The sequence below is a fragment of the Cuculus canorus genome, chromosome 3, assembly GCF_017976375.1.
Source record: "Cuculus canorus isolate bCucCan1 chromosome 3, bCucCan1.pri, whole genome shotgun sequence".
In the NCBI taxonomy this organism is placed as follows: Eukaryota; Metazoa; Chordata; class Aves; order Cuculiformes; family Cuculidae; genus Cuculus; species Cuculus canorus.
In genome coordinates, this window is record NC_071403.1 from 410,792 (window position 1) to 425,663 (window position 14,872).

Consider the following 14,872-nt stretch of genomic DNA (forward strand, 5'->3'; position numbering starts at 1 on the left):
TGCAGCGCTTTCAGGGACCGCTCTTGGTGTGCCTGAAACAGGGGTGAGTTTGGTTCTCATGCCTCCTACCCCGCTCCCAGCCACACCAGCACCAAGCGGCAGGGCTGACTGGTGAACAGGAGCTGGGCTCAAGCCTGACGCTGCCCTTAGTCGGAGGGCTCTCCTGGCTCCCACTGCTCTCCCAGAGCCCCCTGGAGAGGCTCCTCAGGGAGCGGAAGGAGGGACCAAAAAAGAGTGAAGGGAGGAAAAGAAAATAGTTCCCCACAAAAACAGTTCAGCAAAAATCAGCAATCCTCCGCAGTTCTTTTTTTTTTTTTAAACAAAATATTTTGGACTTCTTGTAAACATCTAGAAATGATTGCCCTTTTTTTTTTCCCATGTGTTCTTAGGATTTAAAGTTGAAATGTGAAAAATCCCTTGCTCTGTCTGAATTTCTGGCAGCTGAAAATTTAGTCTGACAGAGCTGAAGCTTGCCATGGAACTAAGCTTGAGACTGAGGTTTCTGTGATAAGCGCTCAAGTACTGTCATTATAACTGATGTTTCCCACCTCAATTCTGTTAAATTGCCCTTTTTATGTTGGAAAAAAAAATATTTCTTACTCTTGTAAGAAATTGTGTTGGGCCAATCATTTCCTGAGTCTGCCCGAATGCAGTGAGGGTGACAGTCTGCTACTTTACACTTTGTGTGCAACAGATCCTTCAGTTGTGGGGGATGCGCCAAGTAATTAAAAAAGTCTGTAAACAAAAGCTGAGGTGCAGCTTCTCAGCAGAGTGGCGCAGAGTGGCGTTGTGGTAGATGATTGCTCTTCTTTGCAGCAAAATCAATGAAAGCAGACGTAGTCAGATGTCTTCTGGCATTGTTTTTCCTGTGTGCGGGGAAGTGTCTTGCAGGAGCCTTAGGAGCCGTTGTTATTGTCACAATTTTCTACTGGCTCTACGGTCAACGTTTACAAAAGTTCCTGATGGAATTGAGTGCGCTCCGGTGTATAAAAGCTGTGCAGGGGGTTTAGGCACGTAGGAAAAAAGGAAAGGTGCAAAATGGATTCTCTCTGAAAGTTCCCAGGTTTCTTCTCTCTCTGCTGCCCACTCCTTCCTTCCCCCTCAGTGCTGCTTATCTGGGGGAAGAATCATGGGTGGAATTTATAAATGCTTCTCTGTTGTGCAAAAGAACTTTGATAGCGTGAAATGAATAGCATGTAACATAATAAGAAAAAGTATCTGGCTACCACTTTGGAAATGTAAATTCTTTTAACAATCCCCTTGCTGATTGGAATTGCCGTTTGTTGTTTCACATTTATGGATTTCATTATATTTTCTTTGGTAATTAGATATTAAAAGTACCAGACAAAAAAACCTCCAAAAAAAAAAAAAAGAAAAAACCAACTCAAACCACTAACAAAAAAACTTTCATTAAGATGCAGTCAAAGTTCTATGTAGATATGAGTATAATTAAAATAATATTGTTAGAATGTACTGTTAAGGAAAACAAAGCAAACAAACACACCACAAATATTTGAAAGTTGGAAAGAGGAACCCGATCCAGCCGTTCCCATCCACTGCAAAGGCACTCGCCATCTGCACTGTGCTTTGGATGGAGTCCACATCCGAGCGAGAGCTCGAACTGGGGGGTGGGTCCATGAGGAGGTGGAAGGTTTTGCCCCTCTCCTGCAGTCTCCTGGTAGTGCTTCTTTGGGACTCTGTTGCTCCCACACCGTATTCTGCTCCGGCAGCAGCCGGCTCCCCACCCTGGTGAGGGCTACCAAACACGCGCGGCCTTGTTTGGATACAATAGAGGAGGTGTCAGAAGAGGTTTTTTGCATCATTTGTCATATGTCCATATGGAAAAATCCTCCCCAAAATGATGTTGTTCCAGATGGGTGGAGAAGGCACTCTGTAGACCTGAGGAGTTTTTAAATGGAAGGTCTGGTGAATTTTTCATGCTTTGTGGATTTTTAAAAGTATACCTGATGGAAAAGATATGAAGAAATATTGCTTAAATACCTGTGCTCTTCTAACGTATTTCTCCAGGGAAAAATGAGTAAGATGCATCACACTCCAGTGCCGATAGCAAAGAGGTCACCGACCTGCTGCTTGCACTTTCATTGATAATGCAGAGCTGAGAACTATCCAGAATGTCTTTTGGAAGACAATAAGCCTTTCTGCATTTGCAGCTTTGCTTTTAGAGCTGAGCTTAGGCATGGCAGAAGGAAAGCTATTGCACAAAATGTTCATTCTTTCCGAGGCTGATTTCTATCTTACTAGCCCAAGGAAAGAATGACCCAAGAAGAAAGTCTCTTAGATGGGTCTGGGTCCAAACTTGTTAGCAAATTAACATCTGCTCTGTAAGCTGGGCTGGCACATAGAGGGGCGGCGGCGTCTGAAAGACTGCAAGGTCTAGAGACCGGTGGATGAACAGGAGGGAAAAAAATCTCATTCCTTACTTGCTTATTTAGTTCTTTGTCCTGTGTGAACTCCCGCAAGCTTTTTTTTGAGATTAGTTGCCTTGTACTGAAAGCATAAGATAAATGTAAGATGTACCAAAATCCAAATGAATCAGAAGAAATGACATTTTTCTCCAGCTGAAGGTCAGTGTGAACCCTGAACACACTGTCGTGCTCCCAGAATTGGCTTCTTAATTTCAAGTGTCTCCCTGCAACTCAACCTCCTCCCTTTAGTATCACCCGTTCTATTAGTTTAGTAATATGCTGTCATCCTGATTTTTCTTAATTTCGCTTGTGATATTACTTCTCCTTTTCCTCCTCCTATGGGAACAGATTTCTTCTGCCATATGCCCATTTAAACCTAATTGTAGTATCTGAACATCTTGTGCGCTTAGCCACAGCATCCCTTGGGGTTCACATGAGGCAGAGTGTGCATGTGACCTTTAAAGCCATGTCAATGTGAGACTCTCTCAGCACATGGGTCTTTAAAGCCTGGATGTCTATGCTTCATGCTAACAAATTTGACCGGCCTGCCTTTTTATGGGGATATCATCATTTTGGGCAACTTCCAGGTTCCATATTTTAAATCAGCATGTAAAGCACTTTGAAAATCGCAGTGTCCCAAAGATCAAGTTCCAGAAGATTAAAAATGAAAAAATAAATCAAAGTAGTTGTTATTTAACTTATTTATTCCAGCAAATTTGTAGTAGTAACTACTTGAATGTCACTAATTGGCAATTTGTGAAATGGACTGCTTTCAGTAGCACAGTTTTAAGTACATCAATGCTGTAACTGTTTCTTTATTATGACAGTTCTTAAAAAGTGTGATAAGGTTGTTATAGGAAACAACAAAAATTCCCTGAATTGCTGGGGATTATAGAGTTTGTATTTGTAACCTACATAGTTTTTATTGTCACACTTTTTTGCGTTCTTCAGAAATACGATGGCGCTGGGTAAACAGTGAGCTGCGCTAACGATGGTGTACCGTGCTGATGTCTCATCAAATCTCTTTGGCTCAACAAAAACCTTTTGACTAACATCCTCACTTTGGATCCTTGTGTCATGCCGCAGCACTGTAGCTGAGCTTTTGCCTTCCCAAAGCCTCTCTGGCAGCTCAGCATATAAATTGTCCAAATTTAAGTGCTTCACTGATGTAGAAGTCCTCAGATATCAAAACTCAGGTGTGTCTCAACCCCTGTAAGACAAAACATTGTATCATAGCACTTACATTGTAAAGTTTTTTTAAAGACACCAATATTTGGAGTCTTAAGGGTAACTTATGATGCAGAGGATGAGAGAAAGCCATGATTGATTTGTACTCTAAACCAGAAAAGAATGTTTCATTTTAGTTAAAATTGACAGTACCTTCTGGTGACATGAGGTTAACGTACATTATATGTGTATTGCAGTAAGACAGGAAATTAATGCTAAAATGACACATCAGTGAAATAATGATGAAAATACACCATTGTTACCTCCACCCAAAGACCATTAACACTTCTCAGTAGTGCTGTGTGTCATGCAGTGGGCTTTTGACTGTTAGGCTTTTTAGTTCACCAATTAAAATTAGGCATTTTAATATTCATCTTCCAGCTTAGCTTGGTTACTTGTATTATAAAAAATTTATATGAGCATTTTATTACTCCATAATCCTTCTGATATTGTTAAATGAGAATTTCTTATCCAACAGTCTTCAGCTTTGAAAGATTTCTAAATATAGAATTGGTTCCAAATGTAAGTTTTGTAGAGTCAATTGTTTTCTGCTGAGAATGTAGTAAAGGAGAAATTAATAGCATTTAAACAGAAGACAGAACCAGCAGCTGGAGTCGGCAAATATTGTAAGACGATTTTAGTCCTTTTCTTGTTTTAGCTCAGCAGTGAGGGGCTGGGAAGGGTAGTTGACTTTGCAGAGCAGATTATGAACAAAATGAAATGCTAGGGGACTGTCACTTAATTCCTACATCAGCCATCTTTTCCATCTTAATCACTTCCTAAACCTGATTATAGCATCTCTCTGTCCAATGAAGAACTCCATTGATTTTCCTCTTTAGAAGCAATTTTTGCGGGGGTTTCTCAAGGGGAAGAGTTTGAGTAGCAAGTGCATCTTTGGGGAGAGGGAGCTTTTGTAGTCTCTGGGAGAGCCAAGCCTACGTGTTGACTGTTTGCCCTACTGAGCTACTGTTAAACTCTTAAATTCCTGGAAACCCTATCAAGCCAGAATAAAAGTAGCAGTAAATTCATGATTTCTACCTCTCTCCAGTCCCAAACAAGCATTTATTTTGATCTCTTCCTGCAAAAGAAGATGCATTTTTCACATATGCACATTAATTCATCATGAATGTTATTTCGTAAGTGTATTGAAAAAATAAACACTGAAGTTTGTCTTTTCACAGAAGGCAGCTAACTGGAGAGGCAAACGCATCTTAACTTAAGAAAAGAGGTGCAAGCTCACCGTAGTACAATTACAGGTGAGGCTCATTCCCTTCTGAGCTGGGTGGCAGAACCTGAGGGGGTGGTGGGGTAAAGGAAGGCTGCTCACGTGGGCAAGGATCCCACCCCTGAGTTCAAGGGATGATGCAGCTGAGTGACTGTGTTTGCAGCAGAGGGGAGAATGCCCACGTTGTTAACGCTGGCTCACAGCTACACTTTGATTTTACTCGCTCTTTCAGCAACGAACTATATTCAGGATCTTTTCCTTCGGGGATATTATCGTATTTTTAATTGATGCTTAAATCAAAGGTATGCTGCCTTTTAATTAATATTATGTTCTCCTGCACATTTATTTTCTGGCATAGAGAAGGGTTATCTACAAGGTCAAGGGCCAGAGAGAAAGATGGTATCTTGTAGCTTGAATTAATCTAAAAATAAGGAAATAGATTTTTAGAGAAGAAAACAGCATGAGCCTGGCCTGAGTTGGAGCAGACCCAATATCCTTCTGAGGAAGAAATAAAGGGCTTGAACCTTCTCCCACTGAGAGCAATTACAAACCTGCAGTTGACTATAATAGCTGTGTGTGATAGGGCCATAATAAATTTAAGTTCTGAGATAATCAAGGAGGACTGTGTAATCTTCTGCTAATGCTTCTGGAAGACGCTCTGGTAAAATGCTAGGCAGGAAGAGTACCGCGCTACTTTATTAACAGAAGGAATAATCTTAAGCCACTTGCTTGTTACAGTCAGATAGAGCCGATCTTGTGAGTTCGATTTCAATTTGATAGCGATTTGAAATGAAAAAGTTCTGAAAAGATATCCTGTGGAATGCTGACAGTGAATGCTGCACCCGCGAGGGAGCGGGGAGGAGCAGGGGGCAGGAAAGAAGTTTTGCAAAGGCGCTTGTCTGATGGCCCGTAGAGTACAGAAGAGCACCAGGAGGCCATTTTAGCCGAAGGCTGCCCGGCTTGGTGTCCTGTGTCTGACCGAGGCCGACAGAGATGCTTGTGGGTGGTTGAGGAGCCGGACACTGGCACGGTGTGTGACCCAACCTCCGGCACCGCACGCCTCAGGCTCTCACAGCAATAAAGCGCTCTGAGGAAAGCCGTTGCTATCCATGTAAAACACTGCCGGAGCCTCCCCTGGCCCGGAGTGCAGCTTATTCAGACATTGATCAGGCGTCTCAGAAATGTAAGGTTCGCTGAGCGGAACAGAGTGAGCTGAGATGGTTTATGGCTTTAGCTATAAATTAGATAACAATATTAGTTACCATCCAAAGCGCGGCTGTAGCCACTACCTGTCTGCGTACTGCCGGAGGCAGGATTTGGCTCAGAGCCTCTATACCCTCGAGTAGTTATCGTTTGAAAGTAAGTGTGACAAGGACTTTTTTTTTCCCTAAGCTGTCTGACTTGCGGAGGAGTTGCTACCACCGTGCTGCTTCCCTTGCCTCGTCTCATCTGTTAATTGTCCCTAGTTACACCTCAGCTAAAATTTAGGTTTTGAGTTTTAGAAAGGAAACAACTTTTTTTTTACATCTGTTTTGAATACCTAAAATAATAGCAGCAAAAGATCCTTGAGCTTCACCCGTATTTTGTATGGACGCAAAGATATTGACATAGTTTTTCTGCTGCAGAAAGCATATGAGTTGTTACATGTACGGCAGAATTACCTACCGGCAATAGGGATCCTTTGAAATGAATACTTAGAAGTTATTTTGGCAGAGAAATAGGAAATATTTTCTGATAAATTTGTTCAGAAGTCAAGACTATATCAAGTGTCACTGAAGAGTCTTAAATTTGTGGAGGGGTGTTAAGTAATTTCTTGAAAATTTCTTGAAAATTATATTAAAAATTATATTGAAAAATATATTAAATATATATTGAATATATTATACCTAAATTATAAATGTAATTATAAACTATATTAACATATTATATTAAGATTACATATTGAAAAATTATATAAAATATATATTGATAAATATAATTTTACATGCAGATTGACCACAGATGGGACTTTTGATGCCTTTGTTTCACTCTTCTGGTTTGCAGTTTGTGTATTTCAATTGCCATAGTTTGTGAACATGAAAATACGTGTTGAATCTCTAATGAGTACCTTATTGATAAGGAAAAATAAACCAAAAATGCTTTATTCCAGATAAAGACATCGATGTCCTAAGTTAAGTGTGAGCTAATGTGCTTTAAGTTTTGAAGCTGAAACACGTGTGAGCCGGTATGTGGAAGTGCTGCTGTGGATGTAATTAGTGTAAATGGGATTGAAACGATCATATTTCATACGCACAGGTTGGTAATCGCCTGGCTAATGTGTCTACGCTAATCCTTCTCTCCTAATAAGAAGTAGATTTTACACTGAAATTGAAGTGAAACATTACAAATAATGCGTTATATATAGTAAAGAGGTATATCAGTTTGCATGCGTATAAAAACAGACTTTGGAGTTTTGGAAATGTTTTTGAAGGGCTATTTCTCATTAAATTTTCTGAAAAAGACTTGGTGGATTCATGCATTTGTTTAGTCTATGCATTTGTATGAATCAGGGGTTTATTTGCAGATTGAGAGTCTCCAGTGCTTAAGGGAACTACTGACAGCTGAATGTCAAAACCGGTTTCAGCTTAAATGTTATCCTTGGTTGTCTTCAGGAACACAGACTTTCCAGCCAATATTTTTCTTACAGTTTTCTTAGTTTGTGCATCATGTTTTCCTTATCCTTCCCTAGACACAGCAAAAATGGGCTCCATTTTATAAGCACGGTAGTCAGCAATTCCTAGAAATGTGAATATTTGTTTTAAAAAGGAAAATACTGCTAGTGAGTGATTAAAAATTCTGCTTTCAGAAGTTAATAAAATTTCTATTAGAAACTGGAACCTTCACTTTTTTTTTTTATTGCCCACAGTGTTCTAACTAAGCTGAAATTCAGAAATGCAGCAGAGTGTTATTTCATTGCTGTCCTGCTTTGGACCTCTGGGCTCTGATATAAGGCACGGAGCATCCAGCGCTGCAGCAGATTTTTCCTTGCTGAATAACCAGGGGAAAGCGCTGCAGAACGGAGTCAAGGGGAACGATGGTCAAAAAAATTCTGACTAAACATTTTTTCATTGGCAAATATCCGTTCGCTGTAACCATGGGGTGCGTTAGCTGTGGTGACGCTAGGAAAGAGTTTCTGGTCACCTTCTCCAGCCTGTGCCTCAGGCTGTTAATAGCACCTGCTGGTTAGAGGTGGGCAAGAGGTGTAACTCGGGGACCCCTGAGCCTTTTTGTCATGGGCCTCTCACTTTCTCGAATAGAAGTTGTCCTTATTTGTACAGATAAATAGAATCAGGGGGGAAAAAGGTGGACTTTATACAGTGAAGAGTTCCACAAGGGATGGAAAATTACAACTGAGATTTCCTCTCCAGTTAATATGTGATTGTTTACACAAAATGAAGTTAATCTGACACAGGAGATGGATAGAGCTTAGTCCAGAATACCCCTGAACCAGTGACTCGGGCATTCAGGTGAGAGGTAGATTAAGGTTGAAGCCCAAGCCGCATCTAATGTCTCCTAGGTGTCATCAGACTACTGGGTTGTGGTGCTCTGCTGCCTTCTCTTGCTTTGTAAGAAGGCTCTTCAAAGGTTGTTGGTGGTGCTCAGAAGTTACCCAGAGGTGGTGTTGCTTAGTGCCACAATCCTCTGTACAAAACCAGCTGCTCTGGTAGACCCCAGATCTCCATGCCTTGTTTCCCATAGTGTCCCAGACATAACAACAGGAAGAGAACTCCCAGTAGTGGAATACTGCATTAAACAAAGAAACACCCCCTCTGCTACCTTGTGGCTTATCTCCCATCATGTCCTAAGTTACTGAGTTTGCCTCTGTGATGCCTTTGGCAGCAGATGGACCCTTGGGTGCTGTGCGTGTGGCCAGCGTCACGCTTGCTGGAAAAGTCGCTTAGTTGTAGCTGTGCCTGGCACGGAGCTTGGCCATCTCCATCAGCTGTTGCCTGTCCAAAATATGAAGCAGGACGAGTTTGGACCCACAACATTATCCCTTTGAGTGGAGCAATGGTGTCTGTCTTCACCAGAGCAGGATTTTTTAGCCTTGGGTCCCCCTTGGGTCAGGGACCTGAGCTCCGTATGCAATGTGGAGGGGATGCTGATACCCTAAACCGGTTTTTATAGAGATGAGGACATAAACTGGGAGTGAAGGCAACAAATTCCTGTGCTAGCAAACAGCAACTCCTCTTTCCACATCTTAACATCCTCTGACAGCCTGAGATGTTGATTTTGGTAAATTAGGGTATGTAACTCTAAACAGCTTCCTGGAAGTATGTTTTGCCCTGGGAAAACTGGCACATTTTAATTTTTAGGAGCCAACTCCTGGGAAGGATGGTGACAGAGGTGCTGAGAGGACTCTGTGGTGAGCGCTGATGACCGAGGAGCGTGACTTTCTTTCACCCACACACTGCTTACCGTGACGAGAGGCTGCCCACATCAGTTACAGTCCTGCATCCAAGTGGATGAGCAGTGGGACCCTCTTCACCTCTCCTCAGTGCCGAGTGCCTGTTTTGAGGACCACACTACTCCACAGAAGTCTTTTGTGTGTCTGACTTCAAGAGAGCAGGTCTGTGTTAGCTGGTGCTGAGCTGTGCTCTGCTCGTCTTCTGTTGTTGCAGAGTAGTAGTCCTTTTAAGTACCCCCTTAGTTCAATCGGAGGTTTGGGGTTTTATTCCTTCTCTGTGTTTGCCATCTGAGTAGTAAACAGGCAGCACTGAGGAGCGTGAGCCTCCAAATGACAGAGCAGCTGAATCAAACTGGTCTGTGCTAGAGCTGCTGTCACTGTGGCTCCAGATGCAGAATGGGGACAGTTTTGAATTCCTGCTGCTGGTATCACAGGAGCATCAATTCCTTCCCTCGACAAGAATCTGTCCAAAGAACCCTTGAGAGGGTCTCTCTGCAGTGTTTTTAACAAATCTGTTTGCTGGGGGAAGAATTCACCCCACGGGGTGTTTCCCCAGACTGCAGTACACCAGGAAGGGAGCTGTTGGCAGAGGCCGTGAGCTCGGCGCCTGTCCAGCCGAACCGTCAGAGCAGTGGACGTGAACATCAATAAAGCCGTCCTGGTTTACTGCTGCTGTGGGTCTGCTTCAGCATCTGTAGCTTCTTGCCCTGTGGGTAGCGTGGGCAAAGTAATACCACTAGGAAAGAATCACAACTGGATCCCAGCTTTTATGTTCCGGGGACAGGGGGATGTTTGCATTTCATTAGTGTTAAGTTTGCCATTTCCAAGGATTGGGAAGAAAAATCTCTTCCCTCTTTGCTAGAATATAGAGTGGTGTTTACTTTCTCATTTTGAAATTTTCCCATCTTGTGTAACAGCTGTGCTAGGGCAGGACTCGCTCTCTGCTGAACTGCTGCTTTTTTCCTTTGGCCTTTGTTAAAATTTCTGATAAATAACAGACTGTCTACAGCTGTTCAAATGATGTTGCTTTTTCTAAGTGTCACTTCGGTGTTCGTTCCCACCAATGTGGGCTTTGCTTTAGAAGGTAAATAAGGGACAAATAGGGCTTGCTGTTGAGTAAAATTGAACATGTGGGCAGTGGGAAAGGAATCTGAAATGTGAATTGCCCAAGCCTACAGAAGCCATCCACCTCCGGCTGTGATGGAGACACTGTGGCATCTTGGCAGCATTGCTGTGTGCAATTTTCTTCAAATAACTAGTGGGTTTTTTGTTTGCTGCAGTTGGTGCTATTTCTTCACATTTTCTCATTTGAAGGTAATCTGCTTCTAAGAAGTGATTAGTGCAATTTGTGCATGGGAGGCTTCAGTGGGCTTTGAATTTTTGCAGTGGCATTCGTGGCGTTAGTGCTACAGGGCTCGCCACGGTAGGAAGCGGGGAGAAGACATGTACCTGGCGTACGAGTACACTAATCTAGTGCTGCAAAGATAGCTTTGTGTAATGTATTTTAATACATGACTAATCTATATTGAGGCTTTCTCTAAAAACTTTATAAAGTCACAGTTCTAGAAGAAAAGGAGTTTATGACCAAAGATTTTATTTTTCGCACACTGTATCTCTGCTTCACACGACAGCAGTTCTGTCCATTTTTTTTCTCTTAATCCTTGTTGCACAGATCCCTCTATGGAGCTGAAGGGCAGAATTTGGTCTGGATTTGAAAAATGGATTAAACAATTTTTAAGAAACAATATGAGTGCAAAGTTTTGTTTATATTCGAGATTAAGAATTGGATTTCTATGGTAATATTTAGGTGAGGGTAATATTCAGATGAGTTTGATTTATTTCCTATTGCAGACTGCCTAGGAAGACAAAAATACCTAATTTAAAAATCCAAAGAGAGAGAGAAAAGGGAATGAACTGAAGTAACTCAACTCTGTCCTTTCCGCAGCTGAGGACACAAAGTAATAATTGTTGCTTAGCTAAATTATCACACAAAAGAACAGCAAGTCATTCATTTCCACATGAAAAAGCACAAAAATAGGGTTTCTGTAAGACTGATTGGAAACTTTAGGATGAGAATGTCAGTGTTAAGGTTTCTCTTTAAAGGTGTTAGATCTGAAATCAGTCCTGCTTTTGCATAGGCATAGGTGGTGTAAACCGCCAGCAATTGAATAAATGTAGAGTCAGTGCCATGGTGTTAACAGCTTTTTGATGGATATGATGGGCTAGATCCTCAGCTTTTCTTGTGTTTTATAAATCTTTCTCAAGGCTGCTGGAGTTAAAACAATTAACATTATATACAAGCCAGAATTTTCGGTACAGGCACTTAGTGAAGGATGGCAGATCCAATGGCCCTGTAATTCCCTGGCGGACTCAAGCACAGGACGCCGAGTAACGGCAGTGCTGCAAGGCAGATCGATGTAATTTTGTTGGAAGACATCAAATTCTGATGCTTTTGGAAAGAAGCTGGGTTTGTCGATTACAGGGAAATCTCAAAAAGGAACTTGAGAATTCTGTGAGCATGTGGTTCAGGTTTGCTCAACATTTTGAGGCAAGTGTAAATCTCTTCTAAGTAAGCTGTGACGAATAAAATGTTCATAACTGCAAGCTGCTAGCCAATCTTTACACTATTTTTGCCTGAGCACTGCTTAAATTACTACAGCATATTTTACAGACAAAAAAGTGTGACTAATTAATACCTGCAACATCAGTAGAATTGTGTAGAAATAACAGTGAGAAGAAGACAAACTAATGCCTTTGGTTGAATATGATAATGGTTTCTTGGAGTGCAGGTAAAAAACTGGGGACCTCAGCCAAAATCTGGGTGATCAGCTACTCCGGGCACTCTTCTTCAGCTTGGCAGAGAGCACGGGGACTGATGGAGGCAAGGGTTAATCCATGCTCCAGTTCCCTGAGATGGCTCCTTCTTATAAGGGTTATGGGCAAGATTGTGACTCACAAGAAATGTATGTCCTGCTGGAGCACAGCTGCTTGTGTTCGCTAGATGTGTGAGACCTGCAGGCCACTTTTCAGTTGCAAATGTTTTTATGGTGATTAACACTGGATTTTTATCAGATTTTTCAAGTGGCATCAAAAATACACATGCAAATTGTTGATCTTGGTTGATCTCAGGACCTATTTTTCCTGTGAGAGCTGGGGCCATCTTAGAAGAAAGCAATGATAACAATGCGATAAAAGCATTTCTCTAGAGCTTTGTAGTTGATGAGAGAGGATGTTCAGTTTACCCCAGATAGTAGCCGTAACACGTAAACAGCGGGGCTCGTACATGCCACTTTCTGAAGCGTGGTTCGGGGAGGCTGACCACTGGCTGCTGGTAATAGCAGTGGAACAGCCACACTCCGAACGTTGGGCAGATACACATCTAGGTCACCGCGGCCAGGAGCCAAAAGTGTGTGGCTGCAGCTGCTCGGTGAATGCATGGTTATCACTGCTGTTGCACGTTTCTAACTGTTGTACTGAGGCCCCACATCTACTAGGAAGAAGATTTTTGGTTCACTATTTAAATGCTTTTGAAACTGGGCTTTCATACGAAAGATAATCTAGGGTTCTTCACTTTGTTCATGCAAAAGGGTTCTTGGAGAATTGGAAGAATTTCTAGGTTGATAGGGTCACTTGGTCATTAGCTTTATTAGCTGACACAGCAACCCTGTTCAGACTTGATAGCTTGGACTCTGTTTGGAAAGCAGAAATGAATCTGGGAGTCACAGCGCTGGTAGGAATCCGACAGGGCTTTGCTGTGTCAAAGTTATTGTAATGTGGGATCCTCGTAAGCAGCATATGGAGCTGTTAGAACAGGTCCAGAGGAGGCTGCAAAGATGATGTGAGGGCTGGAGCACCTTCCCTAGGAGGACAGGCTGAGAGAGTTGGGGTTGTTCAGCCTGGAGAAGGCTCCGAGGAGACCTTATAGTGACCTTCCAGTACCTGAAGGGGGCCTACAGGAAAGCTGGGGGGGGGACTTTGTAAAAAGGTATCTAGTGACAGGATGAGGGGCAATGGCTGAAAACTGGAGGAGGGAGACTGAGGCTGGACATAAGGAGGAATTTCTTCACGATGAGGGTGGTGAGGCCCAGGTCTCCCAGGGAAGCTGTGGCTGCCCCATCCCTGGAGGGGTTCCAGGCCAGGTTGGATGGCCCTTGAGCAGCCTGAGCCAGTGGGAGGTGTCCCTGCCCATGGCAGGAAGGGTGGAATGAGATATTCTTTAAGGTCCCCTCCAACCCAAACTGTTCTATGATTCTGTGATTTCACCTCGAACTGACTGGTGAGCATTGGAGATGCGGGGGTGTCAGCATTGTGGTAATGCTGTGTTGTAATTTCATTGCCATTTTTTTTTTAATGAAAGGTGGCTTTTATATATCTGCAAATGGAAAGCATTCATTCCTGGTGTGTACCATCTGGATACAAATATTGTATCTGGAGACTGTGTTTTCAACAAATAATTGCCTTTTCATAATAGGTACAATAGATAGAGAAGACCTACTCGGGCAGGTAATCCTTTGCTTTTCCACAAAGGAATTCTACCTTTTGCAATTGAATTGTAATGTTTGATTGTCTGTTCAACTGAAATGCCCAAAGTGTTTCTATATCCAGAATTAGAACTCAGGGATTGCTAATGACCATTCCTTTTTTTCATATAAGTTGTTTTTTTAAACCATCGCATAAGAATCTGTTTAAATAAAAAGGAAACAAAACTCAGCCCTCCCTCCTAACCTTTTACTGCGCTGGTATTTGTGGAAGAAAAGCTGCAAAAACACTTTTTGCAGGATATATGAAAGGTAAATTATTTTAATTTTTAAGAATAATATTTTACTTTGCTGAAATTTATCTTCTCTCTTGGAGGATCTGCACAAGAAAAGAAGACCTGTAACCCTTCTGCTAGCATTATTCAGAATCTCTTCTAAATTTTCTTTATTTGGAAATGTCTTTGGTACGTGGTTGGAAGGATTTATTGGAACAACAGAGGCAATCAAAATACTAATGTTTTGGCCATACCCCAATAATTTCTTACCTGCCTATTTTTTTTTCACTCATATCATGTTCCTATTACCTTCCCCTGTCAGGATATACTCTGCTTCCCACGGCAGAGCAGCCTTTCCTTACCTGTTTTTATTTCAGTAGCGAGCAGAACGTGCTAAAAGCGTCCGTGTGTTTTGTGTGTGTGCGTGCGCCGGTGCGGCATCCGGTGTTTACACTTGTAGTGGACGTTTCACTCTCGGCCTTTTCCATCCCCTCCGCTTTATGTGGTCAGCTGTGGCTCTGCAAACCTGGCCCGTGCCCGGGGGGAGGCATGAATGGCCCTTGTTGTGCTGGCACACCTGTGTTCTGCGCACAGCTGTTTGGTTCACAACAGGGTTGCTGTTAGCAGTTATGAAACGTTTTCACACCACCCACCCACTATCCACTGGTTTATAACATTTGCTGGCACTTCTGTCTGGCTTGAAGGTTTGTTGTTTCTTTAGTTTTTTTTTAATTTAAAGGACGCCGGGATGCTTTGTGTATAGCAATACCCAGCCAGATCGGCACAGCGCCTTA

The 14,872-nt window shown here is 42.3% G+C and overlaps 1 long non-coding RNA gene across 23 annotated transcripts in view; it reads left to right on the forward strand.

The window, feature by feature from the left end:
- Positions 1-14,872, forward strand: part of LOC128851851 (uncharacterized) — a 352,018-nt gene that overhangs the window by 141,407 nt on the left and 195,739 nt on the right. Inside the window, exons 13-15 of one of the 23 annotated variants that reach the window (XR_008449359.1) lie at positions 4,835-4,909; positions 7,028-7,173; positions 9,234-9,487. The exons of 21 other annotated variants lie outside the window; for them this stretch is intronic. This is a non-coding gene — a long non-coding RNA (uncharacterized LOC128851851). The remainder of the gene's footprint in view (positions 1-4,834; positions 4,910-7,027; positions 7,174-9,233; positions 9,488-14,872) is intronic. One more of the 23 variants, XR_008449360.1, reaches the window with a different exon arrangement.